Here is a 16,547-nt window from a genome sequence, read left to right as displayed (position 1 = left end):
AAGGTATACAGATGTAAGTTGGAACTCAAATAGATCGAATTACACATCCACAACTGGATGGATTTTTACACTTGGTGGGGTGCTGTTTCTTGGGGTTCTAAGAAACAATCTTGTCAAGCGGACTCCACCATGGCGACTGAATTTATAGCCTTAGCATCTGCTACCCAAGAAGCGGAATGGTTGAGAGATTTACTTTATGAAATTTTACTGTGGCCTAAGCCAATGGCATCAATCTTGATACATTGCGACAATGAAGCAACTACATCAAAGGCATATAATCAAGCTTACAATGAAAATAGTCGATATATTAGACTTGGACATAGCATTGTAAGGTAAAGGATTAGTGACGGTATAGTCACTATAAGTTATGTGAGGTCTGGTGAAAATTTAGCGGATCCGTTTACTAAAAGTCTGAAAAAGAATCTGGTTATAAAGACCTCAAGAGGGATGGGTCTCAAACCTATTAATTAAATCGTCAATGGTGGGAGCTCACATCGGCGCTTGCAACTGACTTGCAAGTCTCGAGTATTGACCATTCTACCACATAATGGTTGCAAGCATTAAATTATATTTTCCATCCCAAGGTGTATAGTGCTTGGTTCCCTTAATGTGTAAGGTAAGGCTGAACGAAAAGTTCTTAATAGACCCATAACATGTATATGTTGAAGTACTATAATTACGAAGTACTTTCGATGGGGCCTACCTATATGAGTGGAAGTGTGGCCGCTTCTAGGAGTTAAAGGCTTGACTTTAACAGCACTCATGAATGGATGCAAAACACATGGCCATAAACGTGTTAGTAAAACTAGATACAATGTGAGCAATGAGGCTTGTGTGTGTTTAGTGGCCCGACTAGTCAATGAAGAATCAATGGTTCAATGCTTGGTCAACCACTCAATTCAGACTAGAACCAACCACATTCTCTAAGTGAAGGTTCAGATCTGCAGGATACCTTCATTTATGCACAAGTTTCCCAAAGTTGTTGGTATTTGGAATTTTGAAAATGGTGGGGGATTGTTGGTGCATTTTCAAAATTAAAGGTTATTTCACATGATGGAAAAGCTATCATTAACTCAAAAATTATGTTATGAAAAGTGACATAATGTGTCTATTAGATATAGACATGTTTTCATGTGAATGGTTATGTCTCTTGAAAAATCATATCCAAAAGTTAAGAGACATGATTGAAAAGACACAATTGCTCAAAAGTTAAAGTGAATAGTTATTGTTTCAAGATATAACTCATAGGTTATGATTTGTGGGATAAATAGTTATCTATTCACAATATGACTATTGAAACAATAACTATATCTAAAAGTTGTGTTGGCAAAAATCATAAAAATGCTTTCTAGACAAAGAGGTGTCTTTATGAAAGGGTTGTGTATTTGAAGAAGAGACACTTGTAAGCTTATATAAAGGGCTTGGTGCCAACCATTTTAGACACACCAGAACACAAAAAGAAACACTAAAGTTCCCACCATCTTCAAGATATTCCGAATTCCTTATTATCTATTTGTTGCAGAAAGTCAGTTCTAAGGCCAAATAACTTTGCAAACCCTTGGGTATATTTAGCAGTCTACTTCGTAAGTGCAATACGAAAGTTAGACATTAGCTTCATTGTATTTTTGAGACTATTCGCATTATTTCCCTTTGCATACCTAGTGGTGGGGTGAAATAAGTCTTAAAGATAGACGACTATTTGAAAGGTTCGCCTTGAAGCTAATTTTGCCTATTCTTGAATACCGTATAAAAACCCCCTTTCCCACCAACATTAATAATTTTTTTTTTGAAATTATAATAAAAAGAAAATAAAATCATTAACAATAATATATGTACTTGAGTATTAGTTGGTACATAATCCCTGCTTAATGATTAAGATTCGAATTACCTTCTTCCATTTCAAAAAAAATAATATGTAAAATTAAAGATATAAATGCTATTGTAGCTTTTATAAATAAATATGTAAAATTATACTTTGAAAATAGAGTTTTAATTAACCCTATAAATCACAAGTTCACGTTCTTTATCTAAGATCTATTCAAAAGACATACTTGATAAGTAATGGAAGGTTCTTTATATATCTAATAAGATTCATCCTATTTCTTACTGATGTAAAATTCATGACATTCTACCTTATCTAATTGTGCAACATCCTGTTACACTAACTCTTTACTTGTAAATGAGAGAAACTCTTTCATTAGTCTAAATCTACTTTGACTTTTTTATCTCTCATACTTCACATCTGTAAAGATTCGAGCTTACTTTGATACCAAACATCATGAATTGAAATTTGAATCTAAGTTCATACTATCTTAAATTTTAAAAATTAAATTGTAAATAATTTTATAAATTATGAACCCAACCACGAATCGGTCCAAGAAAGGCCGTGACAATAGGTTTAATCATCCAATTCGTGATGATACATCATCCACTAGTCGGCCCAAAAAGGCCTACAATATAAAAGTAAATGGGGTATGGGCTGTTCCGGCCTTAAAGGCCAACCATAAATCCAAAATTGAGTGTGAGATTGATTACAGTTACCCCCAAAGAAGATCCAGTTGTTTGTTGGGTCAAAAATGGAGACAAGTGAAAAGGAAGAGAGGTAGGTTGTGTAGCTCAGCGCAATGTCATTTTGCATTTGGATAAGATATTTCCATTTTCTGTACAATCGACTCTACATGCATGCCAAAGGGTTTTAAACATATGTTCCTCATCTGCAAAAAGTTAAACGAGGATATTTTACCTAATCTTACGATATTGATGTTTATGTATTTATATTCATTGATAAATTTTATTGGGTTACCAGTCCACAATTAATGCATACCATAGAGAACAGCCTTTGATTGAAATAAGTTTGTACATGTGTTTCAACGAGAAGAGCCTTTGGGACTTATCTATCAGTTACCACCACATACAATACAGGCTACATATATATATATATATATATATATATATATATATACCTTCGATCTAGATGCATCTGTGATCAGTTGAATCAAAACCAAGTTCACAGCAATACAAGATGAAAATTCCGTTGTGNATATATATATATATATATATATATATATATGCACCTTCGATCTAGATGCATCTGTGATCAGTTGAATCAAAACCAAGTTCACAGCAATACAAGATGAAAATTCCGTTGTGACATGACAACTTATCATGGTGTACATATATAATCTAATAGATGTTTTGTGTTGCAAATTAAAGATAAAAAAACAAAAGTGTTTGATCGATGATCAGGTGCATATGAATTGATTGCTGTTTAGCGGGAACAGCAATGCAGGGAATTTGAAGATATGATTACATGGCATTAATTAATTAAAAGAAAGATGTTCACGCTGGGATCAAGTGTGTCCCTCCTAATTGACTGCTTTGCAGTGGTGGGGGTGCTTTGCAAATCGCATCTGCTTTTATGATTACATTCGTTGACACTTAACTTCCATAACTACCGGGTGATCGCTCCGTCACAAGCTGAGGCTTTATTGACTTGTCTCTCTCCAACACGCGCGCGCCAATACATATTTTACCGGAATATTATATTATATTATATGCACAAAAAATCTGATTCCTCCTGGATGTCGTTCAAGCCTAGCTAGGACAACAGTAGTCAATAGTCATTCTGAATCATGGCCACGTATGTTGTCGGCATATTACTCATTTGACCAGGCAGTTTACATCAAGACTCACATGGTCTTTAGTGTGTGTTGCACATATGGAGGAAACGATCTCCATCATCCGTCAATTCTCTCTAGATACGAAGACCTATATAAGTATTACCGGCAATTTCTCTTTTGCTATTCAAATTTACTGTTTCAACACATATATTCCAAGAAGAGGAAAAGTGTGTTATTTTTTTCTTTTCTTTTGGTTCATAATTGGAAGAGCAAAAGTTGAGCGCTCCCAAGTCCCAACTGCTCTAATTCAGAACCGGAATCATTCTTCACGCTTTCTCACACCCTTTTTCTTTTCGACATCACATGCGCGCTGGTTTTTTTTTTTTAATCAAAGACTGTGTATGTTGGAACTTGGAATCAAGACTGTCTGCATGTATTATATATGCAAAGGACAAATTCAGCATTAAATCACTAGCTACTACTACTTTCTGTGGGCTGATCATATGTTCACCCTTCACATGATCTGTACTATAGCAGCACATGATAATTAAGCAACCATAAATTTGATGAAAAGAAATTGCTAGAAATCTAAAGAAAAGCACCATCAAGAAACAAGTACTGATCTAGTTAGGAAATTAAAACTACCTAATGCTCAAAGTAAAACAAGGGTGAGGGGGAAGAAATTAAGGAGCGATTTGTGTACTCGGAGACAAGAAACTAGGTGGTGAAGAATCAACACTCATGACTCATGAGAGGCAGTACACAACTCTACATCGCATCGCATCGCATGTGCCTGCAGCTGCATGCCTGACTATCACCAATTGTACGTTTTAACTTTTTCCATCCTGCTTTCTTCGCGGTCCTTCTCTTTCTTCCCCGCTTTAGGCGTATGACAAATGAATTTCATAAAAACGGTAAAACAATAAATGAGACTGCAAAGAACAACGTGGGGTACCCAAACCTCACATGGCCTTGCCTAGAGAGGGCATAAAATCTCCAACTGTTAAGATAGGGTTAGGTATGGTAGTTAGAAAGTTCTATTTCACGCTCCAGTAGAGAGACTAGCATTGATAACTGACTACAATTCCGAGACTCAGTCTTGCATTTGCGCCTCTCTCTCTCTCTCTCTCTCCCAATAGACTTTGCTCCATTGCGCGTGCGTTCAACGTCAGGTTAGGAATGAAAAGAAAATTCGCATTTGAATGTTTTGGTTTTTTTCTCCAAGAAAACCGAGATTTGAGAAAATAAGGTGCTGAGAAATTGGGTTGCAAACAATAAACATGTCAAGCACGGCATTCATTGTCTCCAAACACACGGCGCTTAGCTGCGTTGTTGCTGACAAGGCACAGTCACCGTCAAGCATGTCATGTCAATATCTTATCTGTAATTCACCTTCCAATGTATGCTAGTATTTTCTTCCCCTATGATATACTTAATTGGCCACCTCGACTGGGACTGGGAGAATTTTGAAATGAGATTTAGTTAACAAGATGTGTTGTCAATTATTTTTATTATTTTTAAATATAATTGTTTAGGATGAATGTAATGATTTAAGAAGACATGGTAATGTTTTAATTTTAAAAAAAAATTTAACTTGATTTGGAAGCAATGGAAATCTGAGAGAAGCTCGAATTCTTATTTATTCCTGTTGGCAATAAAAGATCCTCAAAATGAGAGAGAGCGGGCTAGTCAGGACTCATGAGCAATGGGCCAGGCGAGTTGGCATGAAACATATATAATTACTATTGCAGACTTGCAGTAAGCGGTAGAAATTTGACAAATTGGATGAGAGTGAAGTCATCAAAATCCGTCATGTGATGAAGTTGACTAATCAAACATCAAAAATCTCAAACTAAGCAAGTTTCTGGCGTATTCTCTGGTTTTCTACAATTAAATTAAACGGAGTGATGAAAGAGAAGGAATCAATGAACATCTTCTCACTCGGGAGTGTTGTATTTGAATTTGGACAAAAAAAAAAAAAAAAGGTTCCTGTCCAAGATGATAGTATATATATTGAAAAAGTAAATTTGTCGGCAGGAATTCGGATAGATGGAGCCACGCAGCCGTACAAAATGAACGGTCAACCGTCAAGCAAGGTTGGACCCTCCCCTTTCTCCCGTCCCCACCTCAACTAACACATACTAACAGCAGGATGAGATTAGCACGTGTCCCTAACGTGGCAAAACTGTCGTAAACCGACAATAACCATGACTCCCCACTCACCTACGTCCACGACAACATGCTAGCAACTAACCAATTAACCATGCAACCTGTTGCCGCGATCCATGGATTAAAAAAGAAGAATTAGTCAACCACCCCATCCAAGGTAATTTTTTTTTCCAACCTTTAAGAATTAAGAGTAGAATAATTGCTACGCACTTGGTTTTTTTTTTTTAAGATTTATATGAGATTTCTTGAGTTAAGTTTTTAAACTTTTTTATTTTAAGAGAAAATTATTAGAAATAATTCTCGTTGTAAGTTCAATTAAAAAATGACCCTCATTATAATGTTAATTGTTTTTATATAATTTTTTGTATGACTTAACAACAATGCCTATTAAACCATTTACTCCAAATTAAATGCTCTTGGCTTCTTCTACCCTACTATTCAAATAAAAATTTCATGATTAAATCTTGATTTCTCTATCTTACCGCCAGTTCTCTAACGCTATTGAGGTCTATATTGCCATCCAACTCTCTCACCATTTTAAAGAGCAGAGATGACATCAAGATATGTGTTTTAAGTTCTTGAATTTATTTATTTATATTCATAAAACTTAAAAGTTGATGGGTCAATTATATGAATTTGACAACTTAAACCTAGTTGGGAGTAGCAAAATTAATTAGTTATTAGGCAATTCGTGAATATATTTTAGGCATTACGTCACTGAATATTAGGTAGTGTATGACTAGATATTAGGCATTGCATGTCCAGTTGTTATGTATTAGGTAACTTCAGCATTGCATGACTGATTATTAGGAATTGCGTAACCTATTTATTTGGCATTATGTGATTGAATATTAGACAATGTAGGACTAGATAGGAGGCATTGCGAGACTAGATTTTAGAAATTTTGTAACTTGTGCATTGCTTGATGAGATTTTAAGATTTGCTTGACTAGTTTGTAGGTATTGCGTTACTGATTTTTAGTCATTGCGTTGCTTTATGTATCTACCACTGAAGTTGAATATCTACTAATTCAGCCCCCCTTAATGACCAATTTTGTAAAATTAGAAGAGAATTAGGAATGCAGCCCCTTGAATTCCACTTTTGTCGGTGCAGAAAACCATCCAAATTCAACTGACACATAACTCTAAAATTCTCTTTAAAAGACTTATTGCATCAATTTACGGACTAACCATATTCATCAGAAAATAAGCCTAAAATCATTGAACACTCTTTCTAAGAGTCAGCATTCATGCTTATAAATAGAGGGAACCTTTGTCCATTCAGTAAAAAATCATCCGAATCAAAGTCACAAAATCTCAAACTTCTCATGGCTTTTTAACGTTCTAGAAGGGAAACAGGAAAGGGTGATGATTCTGAAAAGGAAGATATCCCTGAATGTGTTGCAACATATATGGGAAAATTGATGGATGTCATTGAGAACATGGAAAACAACATGCGTGTTTTGATCGACAAGGTGCTGATTAGGATGGAAATTATGGAGATAGAAATTCTGAACAATGCTAAAATTTATGAAATAGTAGATGAGATTAAGAAGAAATGAACCATGGAAGACACATAATACATGGTTGTTATGATATATCATCTGCTTAGTATAAGCTATATGAATAAAATCTTGATTTATTACATATTTTTCATAAATAGTAATTGCCATTAACTTTTATTATGTTGAATAACTTGTTTATTCACCCAAATTTCTTAATTTTCTATTTATATAAGAGAAGTAAAGGTATGATGACAATAGTTGGAATATTATTTTGTTTATAGGCATTATGTGAATGGATATTAGGTATTGTGTGAATGGATATTAGGCATTGCATGGCTAGTTGTTATGTAATCCGTGATTGATTTTTATGTATTACGTGACGTAGGGCCATTGTGTGACTGGTTTAAGGCAATGCTTGATTGGTTAAGTTGGCATAACATGAGTGGATATTAGACATTACGTGACTTATTATTAACTATTACAAGACTGAATTTTAGGCGCTGAATGACTTATGTAATGCATTTATTGTTTTGAGGCATTTCTTGACTAGTTTTTAAGCATTACGTGAATGTGTATTAGGCATTGCGAGATTGACTTTATGTTATTGCATGACATCAGCATTGTGTGACTAATTTTTATGCATTGAGTGGCATTTTTTGAGAAATTGATTGATTGTGACACTTATTTTCTGTTAAATTTCAATGGCCTGCCAAATGTGAAGCATATGATTACATACAGTGTTCATTGGGTCGATGACACTTACAAGGGTGGTGAGACACGAGTGAGGGGTGTTGGGAGTGATTTGTCATTTTCTGGCCAAATGAAGCTAGTTGAAAAGGTTGTTGGGGTCAACTCACAGAGTTACGAAATCGAGCTACATGCATTGCTCAATCTAAGATTGTCAACGGGTAAGGTACCCTATAATTTCGAGATACCCAAACCCAAACCCTATAAAAAATCAACTATCTTAACCCTATTAACTACCCGAATAATTTTAAAAATTACTACCCTAACCCTAACCCTATTACATTTTTACTACCCTATGATTACCCTAATTCATTTAAAAACTCGATTAGATTAAAAAATTATTAAAATCTTCTTCATGGGTATCCAATTACCCGAACCCGTATACATATGCAATAATATTTCTCTACGTATTTCATAAAATTAACTACTAATTAAATTAATAAAAACAAAAATAATAAAATTTAAATTTAAATAATCAAAAACAAAGATCTTAAACATAAACTTAAATAACTAAAAACAAATATCCATACAACGATATAAACTTAAAAACTATACATAAATATCCAAATAACAACATAAACTTAAATAACTAAACACAAAGATCCAAACAAATAACATAAACTTAAATAACCAAACACATATATCCAAACAACAACAACATAAACTTAAATAACTAAAATAAATATCCAAACAACTAGTTATAATATAAAATGTATGTATTAAAAGACATAATATAAAGTGCATGTGCTAAAAGACATTACAAGTTATATACTATAAAGTGTGTGTGTGTGTATATATATATATATATATTATAATTAATTAATTTATAAGTTATAATTTTTATAATGTTAACACAAAATAAAAAATAAATATATTTATATTTAAAGTATATATATACTAAAACTATTAGTATATATATAATATAGTAATTATATTTCTTATAAATGAACTCAGTATATATAATGTATATATATTTGAAAACATTTCAAGTTAATTAATAATCATAGTTTAATGAATTAATTTAATTAATTATATGAGTTTGTCTTTAATTATATGAAATTAAGAAAATAGTTAGATTTCAAAACTATTCTAAACTCAAAGACTCTCTTTAAGTATATATATTACAATTTATAATTTTTGTAATCTTAACACAAAATAAAAAGTAAATACATTTATATTAAAAATGTATATAATAGTAAATATATTCCTTTGTAATATGATATGATATTCATATTATTTAAACATAATTAATAATATAATAATTTTTTAATTTATATATTAATGTCATCACATTAATAATTTGAGTAACTATATTTTTAATATATTTGTCAACATTCAACAAAAGAAATTGTTTGTCAAGATGGTACAGACTTTGGGTGCTTTCCTTCCTTAATTGGGTTCGAATCAAATCAGCAACAAAATAGATCGATTTTATTCAGTTATTTAAGTAATAATATATATATATATATACAGGTATTATAATCGGGTTCAGGGCGGGTACTCGCGAAACCCGAATATTACATAATCAGGTTCAAGTAACGGGTACCCAAAGAGTGATACCCGAACCCTACCTGAACTCGATTCGGGTACTGATTTCACTACCCGAACCAGTTTATTGAGTACCCAAACCCGTTTATTGAGTACCCTAACCCGGTGTAACCTGGTCGAGTACTCGCGGGTACCCTGTAATAGGGTACCCGTTGACATCCTTAGCTCAGTCATGCCATAGGGGTTTCGCATTTAATTATTAGGGATGATGAAGAAGTAGCAAGTATTCTGTGAGATGAGAGGGTAGTTCTGGTGTTTATGGGAGCTAAGGAACGAAATGCAAATGTTATGCCACATGAACATAGTGTCTAACATAGTAATCACCTATAGTAGAAATATAATGATTCAAACATACCACACCATGCATTTCCTAACAAACAACAATGGTAATCACCATTGATGTATGCAAATGAGTTTGAGCAGCTTGGTATGCACATTAGGTGTCTGCAAATGATGTTTGCACAGTTCTGATCAGAATGTGCATCAAACGAAATACTTTGTTCTTGGCAACAAACGTAACCATCGCCTACGAATGTAGTGGGTCCATTGCCATTCACAAATGACACTGTGATGGTCGTGAGTGGTGATGATGCATCTGACAAGAGGGACGATGATGGTGAAAAGGACTACATTGCATATTAGAATGATGAGAGGGACGAAGATTGTGAAGATGCTTACATTGGTAGACATGATGATTGTTTAGAAGACGACAAGGGTAAGGACAATGACATTTCGCATTGTAATCATGCAGATGGCAGTACAGAACATGCCATAACTATTGTGTTAGAAGAGGTTCAGTGCAATGACCATGCCACAACTGTTGTCTTAGAAGATGTTGAGTGCGATGACCCTACTTACGACAACCACATAGTTGGTGAGAACGGGATTCATTCGTTGGATGACAGTTATCAAAATAAAGTAAATGCCGAGGTATCTTGTTAAAGGATTATTTCGGGGGTAGAGATGATATCTTTCCAAATAGTTACGATCGAGGAGTCTAGATCAATTGATGACCACTTATATCGTGAAAAGTTTTTCCATCGAAGGCCAAATTGAAACGAGCATTGAGCATGTTGGCACTAAAAGAGCATTTCAAGATTAAAGTAAGTTATGTCACACTCGTTTGGAGGTTGCTTGTAAAGAGAAGGCATACAAGTTTGCTTTATGTGCAATAAAGTTGCTTGAAGGAGATTATTGGCAAGTTCAGACGCTCCACAAGGTACACACATGTATTGTTGATGGTTTGCAAGGTGGGTTTCGAACTGTGAGTGCGAGGTTAATTGGTGAGCTCATCTCCCCCAAGTGGCAAGGAAATAATGTAACACCATTGAGACTTAACAAAATAATGGAATAGATGAATCGCAAATGGGGATTGCACTGTTTGTATGGTAAGGCTTGGCAAGTGAAGGAATTTGTGAAGAGTCCTATTTTTGGTCCCCTAAAGGAGTCATTTCAACTCCTCCCCTCTTATTTACATATGTTGGAATGTGAAAATCCTAGTACTGTCACAACTATTACTACGAATGGGTAACAACGATTCAAATATTGTTTCTGGACGTTAGGACATGTCTCCAAAGGTTCAGTGTTGTAATGCAACCTATAATTGCTATTGATGCCACACGTTTGAAAGAAAAATTCAAGGGTATTCTATTTGTTGCTAGATGTAAATACGTGAATGTGTAGATGTATCCAATTGCATTTGGCATTGGTCATGTGGAAGACGAAGAGTCGTGGTTTTGGTTTCTTACCCAATTGTTTTGTGTGATTGGTTGTCTTAAAAATGCAATGTTTATTTTTGATCAGCATCTTGGCATTAAGAATGTAGTTGAGAAAGTGTACCATGATGCACACCACGGATTATGTAATTACCACTTGGGGAAAAACGTTAAAAATAGGTTCAAGCATGAAAATGTTATTACGATTTTCACCCTTGCCACCAACTGCTACAGGTTCACCGATTTCAACAAACATATGAATCAGCTGAAACAGCTTTGCAAACCTACTTATGACCACCTTATGATATTACGCCCTAAGAGATGAAAGATTTAGAAAAATAAGTAAAATGGTTCTATCACCGTCCTTGAGTATTCCACTAATGCTTGCTTCGCCTAATTTTCTTTTCGACGCACCATCAACATTGTACTTTAGGGTGCTCATAAGGGGTTGTAGTCCATTCCAAAGATTATCGAGGTTACTTAGCTCACTTTGATACCACTACTATCACGACCCGCTTCAATCAACATATGGTCCCAAATGGGTATAGTTCGTTAGGCTTAAGTAAGCCTCTTACATTCATACATAAACTGAACAATCATATAATCATGTAAAGCATAAATCATTTAAATTGCCTGTTGCATTTCCACATCCTTATAAAGTGCCACCTCATAACTTGTGGGAATGCTCATATGCTTATATCATAGCATTTCAAAACATGCTTTAGAAATAATCTTTTTAAACATGTATTCGTGCCTCAGTGCTCGACTAGGCACTTGAGCCATAAAACATTAGTCAATTAAATATACACAGTGCTATGAAAGGCTACAAATTCATAACATGCAAAATATCCATTCATAAACAAAAATGAAGATCAACTCGTCAGCAGAACATGACTCGACCTCTAGGTTGTAAGTAGCTTCTAAATCACCTACTAAAAAAGAAACTAGATCACGTCTTCATGACACGATTAGGTCAAGAGTAGTCACTAATTTGTAACAAAAATTTGGGAAACTAATGTGTGAGCTACAAAAACTTCATGAGTGAATACGGGTGGGGGACATGTTAAGGGGATAGAGCTTCTTCACAAATATAATCTTTAAATAGGATACATGTATGAACTTCAATAATCATTTACTAAATTCTTGTAATTAGCAATGATTCAAATCTTTAAATGCACTTTAAAACCACTTGAATTGAATACTAAACCTTCAAATCATTGAACGAAGCTTTAAATCAAACCTTGTAATGCTTTTCAAAGCCATTTAGAGTCACATAAATCTTTGAAAACGAGTTTGAGTGTAAAACCTTTGAGTACACATCATTGGAGTTGAGGTATCGATACCTTCTAAGGAAGTAAGGATACTTTTTAGATATAATGTTTGCCAAGCATTCTATTTAACAAGTATTGATACTTCTTTGTAAAGTACCGATACTTCATTCATATAAATCCATAAATTAGGCATTTTTCTACTTAAATCAATCATATTTGACCTCCTAAGCTTCAGATCAATCCTACCTCTTAACTTGCCTTTAAATTTTAGATTAAGATACCTTATTTCCAAGCTAATCTATCATAACATACAATGAGAGAAATTAAGCAACTCTTATATAAATCAATTTGCATACTAAGGCCTAGTCAGTTAACGATAGCATAATCTCTATCATCCTTGGATGAACTCTTAGCGATGGATAAACCTTTATCACTTTTGTGCAACTACGGTGCACAATGGGAGTGGAATCATCGCCTTACTCCATATCATAACTAATGGTAATGGTAAAACCCCCATTTCCCTTAGGTTACCTTAGCAATGTTCTCCATGTCTAGCAAACATAATTTTGCTTTTCTTTTAATTCATTTTAGTCATGCATCATCATCAAGAAAATAACATTTATTCAAGTATTTGTATTCGTCTCATATAGTAGGTGGAATCATCATCACATCCATTGCAACATGGTATACATCATATACTCATTTTCGTCTCATATAATATATGGAATCTACATCACATACAATAGCAACTTAGCAAACATTATGTGCTCATTCTTATCTCGTGCAGTATATGGAATCTACATCATATACAATAGCAACTTAGCATATATCATGTTTTCATTCTTATCTCTTGTAGTATATGGAATCTACATCACATACAATACAACTTGGCATACATGCATTTCATACATATCTCATTGAAGTGGCGATTTGGTTTAAATCACTTGAAAAGATTTATCTCCTTTGTTAAAAATTAATACATAGTAAAATATTTACATATACATATATATTTGGAAACTCTTTCAAAACTTGGGTTCAACCATAAACATACTCTCACCTTTAAAAATAGTAATGGAAATCATGTCGTCCAAGTAACTCATTAAATCATGTTTTAGCTTTGCATATTAAAATAATTTGAAAATGGTATATTCACTCACTTATTCGGAGACTCAACCTTTACGAATGATTAAGACTTCACTCTGGTGAGTTTCTCGAAGTTTCGACAACACCTAAAGCATTCAACAATCATCGTAATCAGTAGTTAGACAAGGAATCACATAACAATCCTTAGCTTTTTCGAAACTAGTTGAGTTTATCTAAGACTAATTTTCTAGATTAAACCTATTGTTCTTTAACTAACTATATGCTTTAAAACTCATAAATCCATCATTCTTACCTTAGGTTAGTTTTGACACTAAAGAAAGTCACAAATCCTTTGAGTTTTAAGATTTAGCAAAAATATGGATACATAAACAATATTTTTCAATTTTGGAAATCATGGATTAAAGATTTTGAAAGTTGAAAAAATATCACCTTCGTTGATAGAACCCCAAAACCAAGCTTTAATATTCCAAAAATGATGATTCTTGATAAAAATGGGTTAGAGTGGTTGCGAGTTGAGAGAAAATTGAGGAAAAACGGCTGGACAAGAGAAATCCTCATAAAATATGCCTTATTTATAATAGGAACATAAAAAAAATACTCTTTTAACCTTTTTATTTTTTGAACTCTGATGTTGAAGTATTGATACCTTAAGCCTAGGTATCAATACCTTTGAAACAAAATGTTCTTAAATGCCCTAATGAAGGCATTGATACTTTAGATGAAGGTATCGATCCTTTTTTGGAAAATCACATGTCTCGATGCCACATGAACAAATATTGAAACTTGTTCATCAGAATCTTTTTCTGAGTTTCAAGCATCGATACCTTATGAAGAAGTATCAATACCTTTGATCTAGAATGCTATTTTTAAGTTTAAAATCAAACCTTGTGACCCTTTTCGAGCCTCAACTTTTCATTAAACTCATTTGAGAATACATGGTGTATGTTTCTAAGTTTAAAAACACTTAATACACTCTTGGAAACTTAAATTATTAGCTTACTTAAGGATTTTCTCGATTTATTTTCCTATGTGAGTATGGGGTTTTCACAACTACCATATTTGAGTGGTTACAACAATCCAAAAAAGAATTATTAAGTTTTGGCGATTTAGTTTTAAACCACCATGCCACGCTGCCTCCACCACATAAAACACTTGTTCACTATCCTAAACTTTTCCATTGAAAGCCATTTCATTTTGGTGCAACCATATCGACCAAATAATTACAACAAAGGCCAATTTTCACATGCCATGAGATTCTGGCTTGATACCATGATATTCCATGCTACTAGAACACCTATCGCTTCTTTAGGTGTCATTTTTGTTATTTCCCAACTATTGCACCACATCATCCACATAACAATAAAAAAAAAACATGTACTTGATTGTTTCATTTTCTTTCTTGCAAAGAAAGCAAATTGAAAAGTCTCTATTCAGCATTCCTTTCCTTACTAACTTCTCTTTCACTGCAACTCTTTTTCTCACTACTTGTCAATAGAACACCTCCACCGTTGGCAGAGCAAAACCCATCCACTCATGTTTCCATGGTGATATACTACCTCCCTGTTTCCCAAGAATGATTTAGCAAAGTAGTTCCCACTAATAGATCGTTTCCAAACAAGTTTATCTTCCGTGCCTTTTTGAAGTAAGATTGTGGCTAATAGGTTATGCAAATTATCCAAGTGATCATTTTCCCAATCCAAGACATTTCAGCTCAACTCAATCTTCCCACTACCAATAATCATTTATCCAATTACATACAAATTCATTAACCCTCCCTGTCTTATTTGTGGCCAATGCAAAAATTTTAAGAGCCAACTACTTTAAAAGACACACCTTCAATTCGATTTTCCCTCCAGAAAGCTATTCTGCTACCATCACTAATTTCAAACCCAATCCCTAATCTCGTGTGAGTTTGAAAGTTACTTTTGCAACTAAGGGGCTTAAAATGCACCTATAAATACATGATGTTCTCCTCACGAGTCCACTTTCTGAAAGTAGTCCCATATCTTCTAACCCACCTTTTTCCACAATTATCTTTTTGCAAAAATTATCAGATTTGTTCTCAGACCTTCAAATGTATTTATTTAATAAAACCTTCTTTTTTAATTGTAGGTCCAGAAAGGCTAAGCCACCGTGCTTGAATAATTTGCTTTTTATACGCTCATGAGTAAATATCAAATATGAAGCACGGTTGCTTAGCCTAAGCCCTAGTAAATACCGATTCATTATAATTAAAATTAAATTACAAGCATGAATATTTTGCTTTTTGTGAATGAATAAACCAACAAAAAGACAACTCAACTACCTCTTATTTAAATTTGGTTAAATAGCGTGCAAACATTTTTTTACATTGCCTTGTTTAAAAGAATATTTGGTTTAAATTCTTTTTTTTTAATTTAAAAAATAAAATAAAAATCATTCGAGACGAGTTTAGTTATTCGGACCAACCATGAGTCTAGGCCGGCTCGCAGATACCTCTCCGTTGGACCACATGCTTTAACTACAGTAATTCTTAATGCGGATCCAAAAACACACAAAGTAAGTTGCTAATTTGCATACAAGTATTTAGTTGAATAATGAACTAGTATGTTGTCGCATTATGCTTAGGGAAGACTAAAACAAAAGAATTTTGAGGTTCCAAGGAAGTTGAGCAGTAGGGTTAGGGCTTACGTGGTGACATGTCGAGATGAAGTGGCAACACCAAGTCAGAGGATCAACAAGCTCGTGAGCCACATCGACATTGACGATTACACCAACACGGCGCAACAAAGGTAGGCGCTCAGCAGCGCGTGTAAACTTAGTCCATCCTACCTCTAGGAAATTTAGTCAACTACTCCACGTAAGAAAATGTTATTCCTTTGGTTGATTC

The sequence above is a fragment of the Theobroma cacao genome, chromosome 2 (assembly GCF_000208745.1).
Source record: "Theobroma cacao cultivar B97-61/B2 chromosome 2, Criollo_cocoa_genome_V2, whole genome shotgun sequence".
Taxonomy (NCBI): Eukaryota; Viridiplantae; Streptophyta; class Magnoliopsida; order Malvales; family Malvaceae; genus Theobroma; species Theobroma cacao.
Note: the sequence above shows the minus strand (reverse complement) of the source record.